The 15,152-nt window shown below is 43.9% G+C and overlaps 1 protein-coding gene across 2 annotated transcripts in view; it reads right to left on the reverse strand.

The window, feature by feature from the left end:
* Positions 1-15,152, reverse strand: part of LOC110498351 (lateral signaling target protein 2 homolog) — a 67,912-nt gene that overhangs the window by 28,500 nt on the left and 24,260 nt on the right. The gene's annotated exons all lie outside the window — the stretch shown is intronic.

Here is a 15,152-nt window from a genome sequence, read left to right on the forward strand (position 1 = left end):
AATATGGTTCTCTCCCCAGAAGAGCAGGGGTAATTAGAGAGCTTGGCCCTGGTAAAGGATTTGTGTCATTATCTCACACCGTGTGCTGTTCCGTAGGGAAGAGCACAGCATACAAGATCATTCCATTGCTAAGCACATGCACGCCATTCAATAGGGCTGGAGAGAGAGAGCATGAGAGAGCACAAGAGAGCGCGAGAGAGAGAGAGAGCGCGAGAGAGAGAGAGAGCGCGAGAGAGAGAGAGAGAGAGAGCGCGAGAGAGAGAGAGAGCGCGAGAGAGAGAGAGAGCGCGAGAGAGAGAGAGCGCGAGAGAGAGAGAGCGCGAGAGAGAGCGAGCACGAGAGAGAGAGCACGAGAGAGAGAGAGAGAGCACGAGAGAGAGAGCACGAGAGAGAGAGCACGAGAGAGAGAGCACGAGAGAGAGAGAGCGCGAGAGAGCACGAGAGAGCGAGAGAGCACGAGAGAGAGAGAGAGCACGAGAGAGAGAGAGAGCACGAGAGAGAGAGAGAGCGAGAGAGAGCACGAGAGAGAGAGAGAGCACGAGAGAGAGAGAGAGCACGAGAGAGAGAGAGCACGAGAGAGAGAGAGCACGAGAGAGAGAGAGCACGAGAGAGAGAGAGCACGAGAGAGAGAGAGCACGAGAGAGAGAGAGCACGAGAGAGAGAGAGCACGAGAGAGAGAGAGCACGAGAGAGAGAGAGCACGAGAGAGAGAGAGCACGAGAGAGAGAGAGCACGAGAGAGAGAGAGAGCACGAGCGAGAGAGAGAGCACGAGAGAGAGAGAGAGAGAGAGAGCACGAGAGAGAGAGAGAGCACGAGAGAGAGCACGAGAGAGAGAGAGAGCACGAGAGAGAGAGAGAGCACGAGAGAGAGAGAGAGCACGAGAGAGAGAGAGCACGAGAGAGAGAGAGAGCACGAGAGAGAGAGCACGAGAGAGAGAGCACGAGAGAGAGAGAGAGCACGAGAGAGAGAGAGAGCACGAGAGAGAGAGAGAGCACGAGAGAGAGAGAGCACGAGAGAGAAAGAGAGAGCACGAGAGAACGAGAGAGACAGAGCACGAGAGAGCACGAGAGACAGAGAGCACGAGAGACAGAGCACGAGAGACAGAGAGCACGAGAGACAGAGAGCACGAGAGAGAGAGCACGAGAGACAGAGAGCACGAGAGACAGAGAGCACGAGAGACAGAGAGCACGAGAGACAGAGCACGAGAGACAGAGAGCACGAGAGACAGAGAGCACGAGAGACAGAGAGCACGAGAGACAGAGAGCACGAGAGACAGAGAGCACGAGAGACAGAGAGCACGAGAGACAGAGAGCACGAGAGACAGAGAGCACGAGAGACAGAGAGCACGAGAGACAGAGAGCACGAGAGACAGAGAGCACGAGAGACAGAGAGCACGAGAGAGAGAGAGCACGAGAGAGAGAGAGCACGAGCGAGAGAGAGAGAGCACGAGCGAGAGAGAGAGCACGAGAGAGAGAGAGCACGAGAGAGAGAGAGCACGAGAGAGAGAGAGCACGAGAGAGAGAGAACGAGAGAGAGAGAACGAGAGAGCACGAGAGAGAGAGAGAGAGCACGAGAGAGAGAGAGAGAGAGAGAGAGAACGAGAGAGAGAGAGAGAGAGAGCGAGAGAGCGAGCACGAGAGAGAGAGAGAGAGCACGAGAGAGAGAGAGAGAGCACGAGAGAGAGAGAGAGAGCACGAGAGAGAGAGAGCACGAGAGAGAGAGCACGAGAGAGAGAGAGAGCACGAGAGAGAGATGAATTAGCAGACATGTTGGACCAATCTCCAGCCCCAGGACTCACACTATTTGACACAGAGGTGAAATACCTGCTATATGCTGATGACTTGGTACTTCTATCACCAACCAAAGAAGGTCTTCAACAAAACATTAATATTCTGGAGCAATATTGCCATAATTGGGCCCTGGCAGTAAATTTCCAAAAAACTAAAATCATGATTTTCCAAAAAAAAAACAGATGTCAGAAACAAAAATGTAAATTCACCCTGAACACCTTAATTGAACACACAAAAAATTACACCTACCTTGGTCTGACCATATCTGCATCGGGAAACTTTAATATGGCAGTGAAGGCACTCAAAGAAAAAGCCCACAGAGCAATGTATGCAATAAAAATGAAATTATTCAAAATCAACATCCCAATTAGAATTTGGACTAAAATATTTGACAGTGTAATCCTACCAATAGCACTTTATGGAAGTGAGGTTTGGGGGCCACTCAATGAACTGGATTTTAAAATGTGGGACAAACATCCAATTGAAGCCCTACATGCAGAATTCTGTCGGAAAATTCTACAAGTCCAGAGAAATACACCAACTAATGCATGTAGGGCAGAATTGGGCCGTTTTCCAGTAATAATGAAAATACAGAAAAGATCATTAAAATTTTGGCTACATCTAAATTCAAGTCCAAATTCGAGTCTGCAATTTAAAGCACTTCAAGCCCAAGAGCTGAGCCCAGAAAAGAGCCCTCTCAGTCAGATGGTGTTAGACCTCACCAACCAAGCTGACACCAGCACTGCTTCAAAAGAAAGAATTCCAATAAACAAAATCATGAACCAATCAAAGGAATCATACTTACAATACTGGAAAAACGAAACAAAATCCCAAAGCCGACTAAATTGCTATCTGACCCTAAACAGAGAATATGAATTGGCTGATTATCTCTACTCTGTCAGAGATACGAAGCAGAGACAGATCCTTACCAAGTACAGGCTGAGTGACCACCGATTGGCAATAGAAACCGGCAGACATAAAAAGACATGGCTACCCAAAGAGGAGCGTGTATGTGGTCACTGCATGACAGGGGAGGTAGAGACAGAGATGCACTTTCTCCTTTACTGTGATAAATATTCCTCACAAAGAGATTCATTATTCACAGAAATGACTACATATATTCCAAATTTTTACAAATTGAACCCAGAGGAAAAACTAAGAATACTCATGGGCGAAGGAGCAATGGCTCCTCTTGCAGCCAAATATGTATTTTCCTGCCATAGCCTGAGGGACACTGAATAATAACATCTGCATAGTAAACAGTAACTTACTTATTATTACTATTATTGTTATTACTATAATTATTAATGTTTACTGTAGACTGTTACCATTTTATTGTTATTATTTTTGTATTTAATTTTGTATTATTATTTACTACCATTTTATATTATTATTTGCTATCATTTATAATTTTGTTACAATGTATATTGTATACATTGTTGCTTTGGCAATATTGACACAATGTTTTTCATGCCAATAAAGCAGCTTGAATTTGAATTTGAATTTGAGAGAGCATGAGAGAGAGAGAGAGAGAGAGCACGAGAGAGAGAGAGAGCACGAGAGAGAGAGAGAGAGAGAACACGAGAGAGAGAGCACGAGAGCGAGAGCACGAGAGAGAGAGCACGAGAGCGACAGAGCACGAGAGAGCACGAGAGCGACAGAGCACGAGAGAGCACGAGAGAGACAGAGCACGAGAGAGCACGATTGAGAGAGCGCACGAGAGAGAGAGAGAGCGCACGAGAGAGAGCGAGAGCGCACGAGAGAGAGCGCGAGAGCGCACGAGAGAGAGAGCGCGAGAGCGCACGAGAGAGAGAGAGCGCGAGAGAGAGAGCGCGAGAGAGAGAGAGAGCGCGAGAGAGAGAGAGAGAGAGAGCGCGAGAGAGAGAGAGCGCGAGAGAGAGAGAGAGCGCGAGAGAGAGAGAGAGAGAGAGCGCGAGAGAGAGAGAGCGAGAGAGAGAGAGAGAGCGCGAGAGAGAGAGCACGAGAGAGAGAGAGCACGAGAGAGAGAGAGCACGAGAGAGCACGAGAGAGAGAGAGCACGAGAGAGCACGAGAGAGAGAGAGCACGAGAGAGCGAGAGCACGAGAGAGCACGAGAGAGCACGAGAGAGCACGAGAGAGCACGAGAGAGAGAGCACGAGAGAGAGAGCACGAGAGAGAGAGCACGAGAGAGAGAGCACGAGAGAGAGAGCACGAGAGAGAGAGCACGAGAGAGCACGAGCGAGAGAGAGAGAGCACGAGAGAGAGAGAGCACGAGAGAGAGAGAGAGAGAGCACGAGAGAGAGAGAGAGAGCACGAGAGAGAGAGAGAGAGAGCACGAGAGAGAGAGAGAGAGAGCACGAGAGAGAGAGAGAGAGAGAGCACGAGAGAGAGAGAGAGAGAGCACGAGAGAGAGAGAGAGCACGAGAGAGAGAGAGAGAGCACGAGAGAGAGAGAGCACGAGAGAGAGAGAGAGAGAGCACGAGAGAGAGCACGAGAGAGAGAGAGAGCACGAGAGAGAGAGACAGGGGAGGTAGAGACAGAGATGCACTTTCTCCTTTACTGTGATAAATATTCCTCACAAAGAGATTCATTATTCACAGAAATGACTACATATATTCCAAATTTTTACAAATTGAACCCAGAGGAAAAACTAAGAATACTCATGGGCGAAGGAGCAATGGCTCCTCTTGCAGCCAAATATGTATTTTCCTGCCATAGCCTGAGGGACACTGAATAATAACATCTGCATAGTAAACAGTAACTTACTTATTATTACTATTATTGTTATTACTATAATTATTAATGTTTACTGTAGACTGTTACCATTTTATTGTATTTATTTTTGTATTATTATTTACTACCATTTTATATTATTATTTGCTATCATTTACAATTTTGTTACAATGTATATTGTATACATTGTTGCTTTGGCAATATTGACACAATGTTTTTCATGCCAATAAAGCAGCTTGAATTTGAATTTGAATTTGAGAGAGCGAGAGAGAGAGAGCGCGAGAGAGAGAGAGAGCGCGAGAGAGAGAGAGAGCGCGAGAGAGAGAGAGCGCGAGAGAGAGAGAGCGCGAGAGAGAGAGAGCGCGAGAGAGAGAGAGCGCGAGAGAGAGAGCGCGAGAGAGAGAGCGCGAGAGAGAGAGCGCGAGAGAGAGAGAGCGCGAGAGAGAGCGCGAGAGAGAGAGAGCGCGAGAGAGAGAGAGCGCGAGAGAGAGAGCGCGAGAGAGAGAGAGCGAGCGCGAGAGAGAGAGCGCGAGAGAGAGAGAGCACGAGAGAGAGAGAGCACGAGAGAGAGAGAGCACGAGAGAGAGAGAGCACGAGAGAGAGAGAGCACGAGAGAGAGAGCACGAGAGAGCACGAGAGAGAGAGAGCACGAGAGAGCACGAGAGAGAGAGAGCACGAGAGAGCACGAGAGAGAGAGAGCACGAGAGAGCACGAGAGAGCACGAGAGAGCACGAGAGAGCACGAGAGAGCACGAGAGAGCACGAGAGAGAGAGCACGAGAGAGCACGAGCGAGAGAGAGAGAGCATGAGAGAGAGAGAGCATGAGAGAGAGAGAGCACGAGAGAGAGAGAGAGAGAGCACGAGAGAGAGAGAGAGAGCACGAGAGAGAGAGAGAGAGAGCACGAGAGAGAGAGAGAGCACGAGAGAGAGAGAGAGAGAGCACGAGAGAGAGAGAGAGAGAGCACGAGAGAGAGAGAGAGAGAGCACGAGAGAGAGAGAGAGAGAGCACGAGAGAGAGAGAGCACGAGAGAGAGAGAGAGAGAGCACGAGAGAGAGCACGAGAGAGAGAGAGAGCACGAGAGAGAGAGACAGGGGAGGTAGAGACAGAGATGCACTTTCTCCTTTACTGTGATAAATATTCCTCACAAAGAGATTCATTATTCACAGAAATGACTACATATATTCAAAATTTTTACAAATTGAACCCAGAGGAAAAACTAAGAATACTCATGGGCGAAGGAGCAATGGCTCCTCTTGCAGCCAAATATGTATTTTCCTGCCATAGCCTGAGGGACACTGAATAATAACATCTGCATAGTAAACAGTAACTTACTTATTATTATTATTACCATTATTACTATAATTATTAATGTTTATCATCCCAAATATGGGTGGTAATGGTAGTGATAACAGTTTAGTGATGGTAGTAGTAGTCGTAGTAATGATGATTGTAGTTGTAGTAATGATGATTGTAGTTGTAGTACTGATATAAAGAAGAAGATGACCGTTATTTAGTTATAAGTTAGTTATAGTTTCATTTTCCATAATTTTATTTTATATTTATTACATTTCTACTATTGACTGTTACCATTTTATTGTATTTATTTTTGTATTATTATTTACTACCATTTTATATTATTATTTGCTATCATTTATAATTTTGTTACAATGTATATTGTATACATTGTTGCTTTGGCAATATTGACACAATGTTTTTCATGCCAATAAAGCAGCTTGAATTTGAATTTGAATTTTGAGAGAGAGCACGAGAGAGAGAGAGCACGAGAGAGAGAGAGAGCACGAGAGAGAGAGCACGAGAGAGAGAGCGAGAGCACAAGAGAGAGAGAGAGAGAGAGCACAAGAGAGAGAGAGAGAGAGAGCACAAGAGAGAGCACGAGAGAACAAGAGAGCACGAGAGAACAAGAGAGAGAGAGAGAGCACGAGAGAGAGAGAGAGAGAGAGCACGAGAGAGAGAGCACGAGAGAGAGAGAACGAGAGAGCACGAGAGAGAGAGAGCACGAGAGAGAGAGAGCACGAGAGAGAGAGAGCACGAGAGAGAGAGAGCACGAGAGAGAGAGAGCACGAGAGAGAGAGAGCACGAGAGAGAGAGAGCACGAGAGAGAGAGAGCACGAGAGAGAGAGAGCACGAGAGAGAGAGAGCACGAGAGAGAGAGAGCACGAGAGAGAGAGAGCACGAGAGAGAGAGAGCACGAGAGAGAGAGAGCACGAGAAAGAGAGAGAGCACGAGAGAGAGAGAGCACGAGAGAGAGAGAGCACGAGAGAGAGAGAGCACGAGAGAGAGAGAGCACGAGAGAGAGAGAGCACGAGAGAGAGAGAGCACGAGAGAGAGAGAGCACGAGAGAGAGAGAGCACGAGAGAGAGAGCACGAGAGAGAGAGCACGAGAGAGAGCGAGCACGAGAGAGAGAGAGCACGAGAGAGAGAGAGCACGAGAGAGAGAGAGCACGAGAGAGAGAGAGCACGAGAGAGAGAGAGCACGAGAGAGAGAGAGCACGAGAGAGAGAGAGCACGAGAGAGAGAGAGCACGAGAGAGAGAGAGCACGAGAGAGAGAGAGAAGAGGGAGCAGAGAGGGAGCAGGTGGGGACCAATCTCCGGGAAAGGTGGAGTAATAAAATGTTAATGGTTATGAAAACAACAAAGGATTGATGCGGCAACATCACCAGCAGACCATAATAAATAGTACTACAACTCCTCCTCCTTCTTAAGGGAACCTGACAACACAGATTGAGGGGAAGATTACTGTGGCTATGTTTTTAATTATATTTTATTGAGCCCCACATGCGGTTTCCCTTAAGTCAGTCTTGATGTACTGTTCTCGCACTCCCTCTCTCAATAATAAAATAAACCAGCATGAAGAAAAACAGTTATCAACCTACAGTTGTGATATAGGAAGCATATAGGCCTACTCTATGTCATATAGCCCTCTATCCACTGAATAAACACAGCCATGTTGAAAGTGGTATCAGGTACTGACAAAGCGCACGCACACACACACACACAATTGTTGAATATTAAGTAGGAAAATCTCTGATATGGAAGGGAAATAAATGTTTCACACTTAGGGGTGGATCTAAATTTACTGGGCTCTAATATGTGAAATATTCCAAAACATGCATCCTGTTTGCAACAAGACACTAAAGTAATACGGCAAAAAATGTCACAAAGCAATTAACACTTTGCATATTCAAATTAACAAGTTATGTTAGGGGCAAATCCAATACAATCCATTAATGATTACCACCCCCCATATTTTCAAGCATAGTGGTGGCTGCATCGTGTAATGGGTATGCTTGTAATCTTTAATAACTGGGGAGTTTCAGGATATTTTTATTTTTATTTTTTTTACTTAGAATGGAGCCATGCACAGACAAAATCCTAAAGGAATCCAGTTCAGTCTGCTTTCCACCAGACACTGGGAAATTAATTCACCTTTCAGCAGGACAATAACCTAAAACCCAAGGCCAAATTATACCCTGAAGTTGCTTACCAAGACAAATGTTCCTGAGTGGCCTAGTTACAGTTTTGACTTAAATATACTTGAACATCTATGGCAAGACTTTAAAATAGCTGTCTAGCAATGATAAAAACAACCTGACAGAGCTTGAATTAAAAAAATAAAAATATTGTGCAAAGATTCACAGCTCTAATCACTGCCAAACATGATTCTAACATGTATTGACCCAGGGGTGTGAATACTTATGTACATTTGATTGTACAGTATTTAATCTTCAATAAATGTAGAAAATATTCTAAAAAAAGTGCCCACACACACATAATTTCCATAACCAGAAAATGTGGTTTGATGGCAGCATTCGTGCAAAACTGAAAGCGCGAACCACCGATTTTAATGACAAGGCTACTGGAAACATGACCGAATACAAACAGTGTAGTTATTCCCTCCACAAGGCACTCAAACAAGCAAAGTGTCAGTAGAGACAGAGTAGAGTCTCAACGCAACGGCTCAAACATGAGACGTATGTGACATGGTCTACAGCTAATCATGGATTACAAAAAGAAAACCCAGACAAATTAAATAACTTCTTTGCTCGCTTTGAGGACAATAAAGTGCCATTGACACAGCCCGCGGGCTCTCCTTCTCCGTGGCCAACGTGAGTAAAACATTTAAACGTGTTAACCCTCGCAGGCCCAGAAGGCCCAGATGGCGTCCTCAGAGCGTGCGCAGACCAGTTGGCTATTCTGTTCACGGACATATTCAATCAATCCCCATCCCAGTCTGCTGTCCCCACATTCTTCAAGATGGCCACAATTGTTCCTGTTCCCATGAAAGCAAAGGTAACGGAACAAAATGACTATCGGCCAGTAGCACTCACTTCTGTCATCATGAAGTGCTTTGAGAGACTAGTCAAGGATCATATCAGCTCCACCTTACCTGACACCCTAGATCCACTCCAATTTCCTTACCGCCCCAATAGGTCTACTGACAACGCAATCGCCATCACACTGCCCTATCCCATCTGGTCAAAAGGAATACCTATGTAAGAATGCTGTTCATTGACTACAGCATTTACCACAGTACCATCCAAACTCTAGACCCTTGCTCTCGCCCCCGCTCTGTGCAACTGGGTCCTGGACTTTGACAGGCCGCCCCCAGGTGGTGAAGGTAGGAAACAACATCTCCACCCCTCTAATCCTCAACACAAGAGTGCGTTCTCAGCCCTCTCCTGTACTCCGTGGCCATGCACGCCCCCAACTCAATCATCAAATTTGCAGACGACACTAGTGGTAGGCTTGATTACCAACAACGACGAGACGGCCTACAGGGAGGTGGTGAGGGCCCTCGGAGTGTGGTGTCAGGAACATAACCTCTCAAAGTCAACAAAACAAAAAGGAGATGATCGTGGACTTCAGGAAACAGCAGAGGGAGCACCCCGCCCCCATCGACGGGACAGAAGTGGAGAAGGTGGCAAGCTTTAAGTTCCTCGGCGTATACATCATGGACAAACTGAAATGGTCCATCCACACAGAGAGTAGCACCTCTTCAAGCTCAGGAGGCTGAAACAAAATTGGCTTGTCACCTAAAACACCAAAACAACTTTTACAGATGCACAATCGAGAGCATCCTGTCGGGCTGTATCACCGCGTGGTACAGCAACTGCACCGCCTTCAACCGCAAGGTTCTTCAGAGGGTAGTGCGGTCTGAAAAACGCATTGCCGGGGGCAAAATACCTGCCAGAAGGGGAGGTCAGTACAGGTGCATCAAAGCTGGGACCGAGACTGAAAAACAGCTATAGAAAACTCTCTCTCAGCACACATGTATTTGAGGAGCATCTCCCATTCTTCTCTGCAGATCCTTTCGAGCTCTGTCAGGTTGGATGTGGGGCGTCGCTGCACAGCTATTTTCAGGTCTCTCCAGAGATGTTTGATTGGGTTCAAGTCCAGGCTCTGGCTGGGCCACTCAAGGACATTCAGAGACTTGTCCCGAAGCCACTCCTGCATTGTCTTGGCTGTGTGCTTAGGGTTGCTGTCCTGTTGGACACACCTGTCAGCAACGAGTGTAGCTGAAAAAGCCAATTTGAAGGAGTGTCCACATACTTTGTGTGTGTGTGAGATATATATATATATATATATTCCATAACCAAATATATTGTATTTGCAGCTATTTGAAGCTGGTATACAAAACCCATAAGTAAAAAAGGCAACAAAAAAAACACACACAAAAAAACAACAGTGCACAACAGGTCTACCGCATCTTAGACTTACTTTCAATGAGAATGACAGATCTATAACTCACATTTCTATGTGAATTCGGTCAGGTCACTGAAAAAGTTACATATTGCAGCTTTAAAGTCAACAGCATCATGAACTTTACCAAGTACCAGGACATTTTAGCTAAAAACCTGGTTGCCTTTGCCAGGAGGCCGTAAGTGGATCTTCTAGGAAGAAAATAACAGCATGTAGAAATCAAAACTCACCCCACATTTCTTTTACTGACCACAAAAATCTAAATTTTACAATGGCCATGTCAGTCTCCGGACTTGAACCCGATTGAAAACCTGTGGTTTGAATTGAAGAGGGGAGTCCATAAACGCAGATGAAGGTAGTCAAGATTCTGGAAAGATTCTGTATGGAGGAATGGTCTAAGATCCCTCTCAGTGTGTTCTCCAATCTCATAAAACATTTTAGAAAAAGTCTCAGTGTCGTTATCCTTGCAAGGGGAGGGTGCTCGAGTATTACACAGGGGTAACAATTTTGACCCCTATCTTTTTGAGATTTTGTAAAATCACTTCCTCTGAGCAAATATTAGTATAAAATAATTTACCAATATTCTTTCTTGGGGGGAATACAATATAACTCAATATTTGTATTATTTATTTTACACAGTCTTCTTTGCTCATCTTTATCAAGGGTGCTAATCATTTTAGACCTGACTGTACATGCTCCATCTCTATAAATCCCTAACTTGTGAAGGATGGGAAGAGGCTGCATGCCCAGCTGCTAAGATTGGGAGAAAGGCAGCAAAGGATTTAAAGATTTACAAAATGCAAAAAACTGTTTGTTCTACTACTAGGAAGGATCAATGGCCTGCCTCTCAACACATCTCAACCAGCCATTAGGCACCGAACTACCAGAACATCCATCATACACATTAATGGAGGGGAGAGGAATGGCTGTACTATGAGAGAAATGGGTGTTACATTGCTGATATATAGAGAGGAAATGGCAGATTGAGAGTGCTCCAGACAGAGGTTGATAGAGAGGAGAAAAGGCAGTCTGAGTGTGTGCGCGCTCACGGTACTAAATGAAAAGCAGTAGAGCAGAGAGACAAGCAGCTGAGGAAACAGAGGGCCTGTGTGGTTTTCTAAGAATGACAGTAGCCCTGTCAGAGACAGTTAAAGCATAAAAACAGTCTTCACACCACAGGCCATCCCATCTTCAGCGTGGTCATTGAGCACAGGTCACAGAACACTGGTAAAGAAGTGCCTGCTGCTGTAAACCACCACCTCTGAGCCAGGAGGGTAGCTGAGAAGATGGTGTATCATGGATGACAAATTCAGACTGAAACAATAGGTTGTTCACGCTCAAAAAACTGGAGTAGAATTGAAAAGACAGAATTTACCATGTAAAAGGAACCATGAGCACCAAGATGTGAAGTTCATAGGTGCATGTTAAATCTGTTGTGAAATGAAAGATAGGTCTATATTTTGGAGAAATTAAAGGCATACAGTGCATACGGAAAGTATTCAGACCCTTTGACATTTTCCACATTTCGTTACAGCCTTATTCTAAAATGGATTAAAGAAAAAATGTTCCTCAATCAATCTACACACAATACCCCATAACAACAAAGCGACCATATTTTCCTATGTACCGGTATTGACGCACGGACTGGTTTGGGTTTTTACTTTACCTTGTATAACAGTATTTCAATGTTTGGTTTGTTAAATGTGTTACGCCACGTGTAATGTCAGTTTTATAGTTTACTCCGTTAGCTACTTGAGTCATCTCTCTCCCTCTACACACACTCAGCCCCGTCCCTTCCCTCAAGGGTGAGCAACCACCTGGTCTGCATGGTCAATGCTGCAGATGACAAGATGTTGGTGATAACAATGCTGCTTTCCACCTTTTTTAAGGGGGTAGATCAGCTTTAATATTGCAGATCGATTGTAGCTTCCATCAATGTAATTCTCCGCATCATTTCCCATCCACCATATATTTTTTGGTGTCCACACACATTTTAAAATAGATTTGCCTTTATTATTTCCCATCTATTTCAGATGTCCATCCAGTTTCTATTTGCCATATATTTTTTCCATTTTGCTTGCTAATATAAATCCACATGCGTTCAATACACTATTAGTTTGTGTTTCTTACTGTCTGCAAACAGCTAGAATGTCTTTTCTTTGCAATTTCTGGCTAAAATAAAGTGTTAACTAGCTAGCTAAATGTACTTAGTTGGGAAGTCAAACTGAATGGCCTGCTGCAGTCACTTTGGAGAGCTCTTTCTAGAGCACCTGGTTAAAATTGTGCATATGAGCATTTTTAAATCTCAAAATGGTTAAAACCGCCTAAGGTCGATGTCAGCATAAAAATCTATCAGTTGAAGCTAGAGATTTGTTTTTTTTAGCATTGGATCCGTCTCAATCCACCGCATCCACCTATGTCGCACTTCTGCGGTGGAAGGTGACAGAGCTGGAACAGTGTTTATCAGACCATAATACATCCCGAAAATCGTTCTCACAAAATCGCCTGAACGGTTTGGCCTAATAAGTCTCTAAAACCTAAAACTACTTCCCTCTATGGAAAGATGACTCATGAACACAATGGTGTTGTCCTTTTTGCTCTACGACCCCCACAAGTGTCTGAAGTCGGTACAGCTGATCTGCCAACTTCTTTCTGTATCGTCTGAACAGTTTGGGCTACACACTACTATGACCCCTTTGTGGAAAGGAGAGATTCTCACAAACATATCGGCTGTTTAGTTCTAGGACGCCCACAAACCTCTCGTCTGAAAGTCCCCCTGTACCAGCCAAAAACATTTTATGGAAGTACAGTATATATAATATAAAATACTTTTTTTGAAGGGACTGTTGTTCCATGTAGTGAATGTGTTATTCAAAGCGTTTGTATGTTAGATTGGCATAGGCTAGAGATTTTGCTCTTCATTACTCATCTTCTAGGCTGAGGAAAAGTAAACGTGGCAGTTATTCTAACATCTTCAAAGTGCTCTTCCTCGAGTTGCATGTTCTGTTAAGATGAATAACCATCATCTAAATGTGATTTCTGTCATTCTGAGCACCGCGGGTGGACGCCCGAATCAGGCTACGCACCCAATTTATGTGACTGATCAATTTCTCAAATTAAAATGCTGCCAGTGAAAATGTCCAGTACATCATTTTCCTAACGAAAACCCTGTTATGCCTAGACAATATCTTGATTTACCCAGTTTATCAAAATAAATGACATTGTTATGTAGTTAGATTAGTAAAAAAAGTCAAATTGATTGCATAATCGATTCATTAAATGCATACATGGCTAGCTATCTCTGAAAAATGTTGAAGTAAAAAAATTATGGCGAAATGGATATTGATGCCCAATTATAGAGTAGTAGCTGACTTTCTGTCTGGATAAAGACCCATTCTGTAACTTTTGCTATTATGCCATATTTTCTTGCCGTGGTATCATTTTGGTATCGAGTATTGTGATACTAAATCTGGAATCGAAGTAAACATTATGGTATCCTAACACTACAATAGAGAACACTAGAGTTTAGGGCTGTGCAGTATACCGTATTTTATGACATACCGGTATTAATGCCGGGACCGGGTTGGGTTGTTACTTTCTATACTGGTATTTGAATGTTTGGTTTGTTAAATGTGATACGCCATGTGTAATGTCAATTTGTATAGTTTACTTCGCTACTTGAGTCTCTCTTTCTCTCTGTGCTACTTTCCACACAGACCTAGCCACGCCCCCTGTCACTCAAGGAGCGCATTTGTTGTTCAACGAGAAACTTGCGTTCAGTCTGCAATGGTCAATGCAGCACATGCAACAATGTTGATGACAATGCTGTTTACACTTTGCTTCTTAATAGTAATCAATTATCGTTCTATAATCACACTATTCGTTTATGTTTCTTACATCAGCAAACAGCTAGTTTGTGTTTTCTTAGCTAGTTGCCCTAAATCTTGTAAGACGCTAATCGTTAGCCGCTAATGCTAATAGCTAGCTAATAAAATGTACTGAGTAAGAGCAAACGTTGCTAGCTAATACAGCCTGATAATACCAGTGATGGTGTAGACTTAAATTAGCATGGTGTATGTGCAACAGTGTCATCTAAATCAAAGAGGAATATGCAAAGCAAGGATATGTTAGCTACATGAAGTGGCTAGGAGAAAACATGCAATGTAGCCAAAACTTATAAGGTCCTCTAGGAAACACTTATCAGCACTTTAGTTCCTACCCTGTCAAAATAACTCCTGACATTTGAATTAATTGTCATCTCAAACAAAACGGTATTCAAAGTGCCCACTGTTATATTCTAACTATAGAATTAGAATAGTCAATATATTTCCATTATTCCAACAGTTTTGCTCTAATTCGCAAGTCAAATCGCAATTGCGATATTTGGTTAAGAATAAATCCTAGATTTGCCCATATTGTGCAGCCTTACATGGCAGTATGAAAATTCTCTCAACTGAGCAGTGGTGTAAAGTACTTAAGTATTTTTACCAGATGGCACCATCACTAAGTACTACTTATGTAGTTTTTTGGGGGTATCTTTACTTTGCTATTTTTGACAACTTTTACTTTACTATATTCCCAAAGTAAATACTATGCGTTTTACTTCAGACATTTCCCTGGCACCTAAAAGTACTCATTACATTTTGAAACCTTAGCAGGGCAGGAAAATGGTCCAATTCACACACTTGTCAAGAGAACATCCCTGGTCATCTACTGCCTCTGATCTGGAGGACTCAAACGCTTTGTTTGTAAATTATGTCTGAGTTTGAGTGTGCCCCTGGCTATCCGTAAATAAAAACAATTTGGTTCCATCTGGTTTGTTTAATAAGGAATTTTAAATAATTGATACTTAAGTATATTTTAAAACAAAATACTTTTACTCAAGTAGAATTTTACTGATTGACTTGTACTCAAGTCATTTTCTATT

Source organism: Oncorhynchus mykiss, chromosome 19 (assembly GCF_057628025.1).
Source record: "Oncorhynchus mykiss isolate SJ-2025 chromosome 19, ASM5762802v1, whole genome shotgun sequence".
Classification (NCBI taxonomy): Eukaryota; Metazoa; Chordata; class Actinopteri; order Salmoniformes; family Salmonidae; genus Oncorhynchus; species Oncorhynchus mykiss.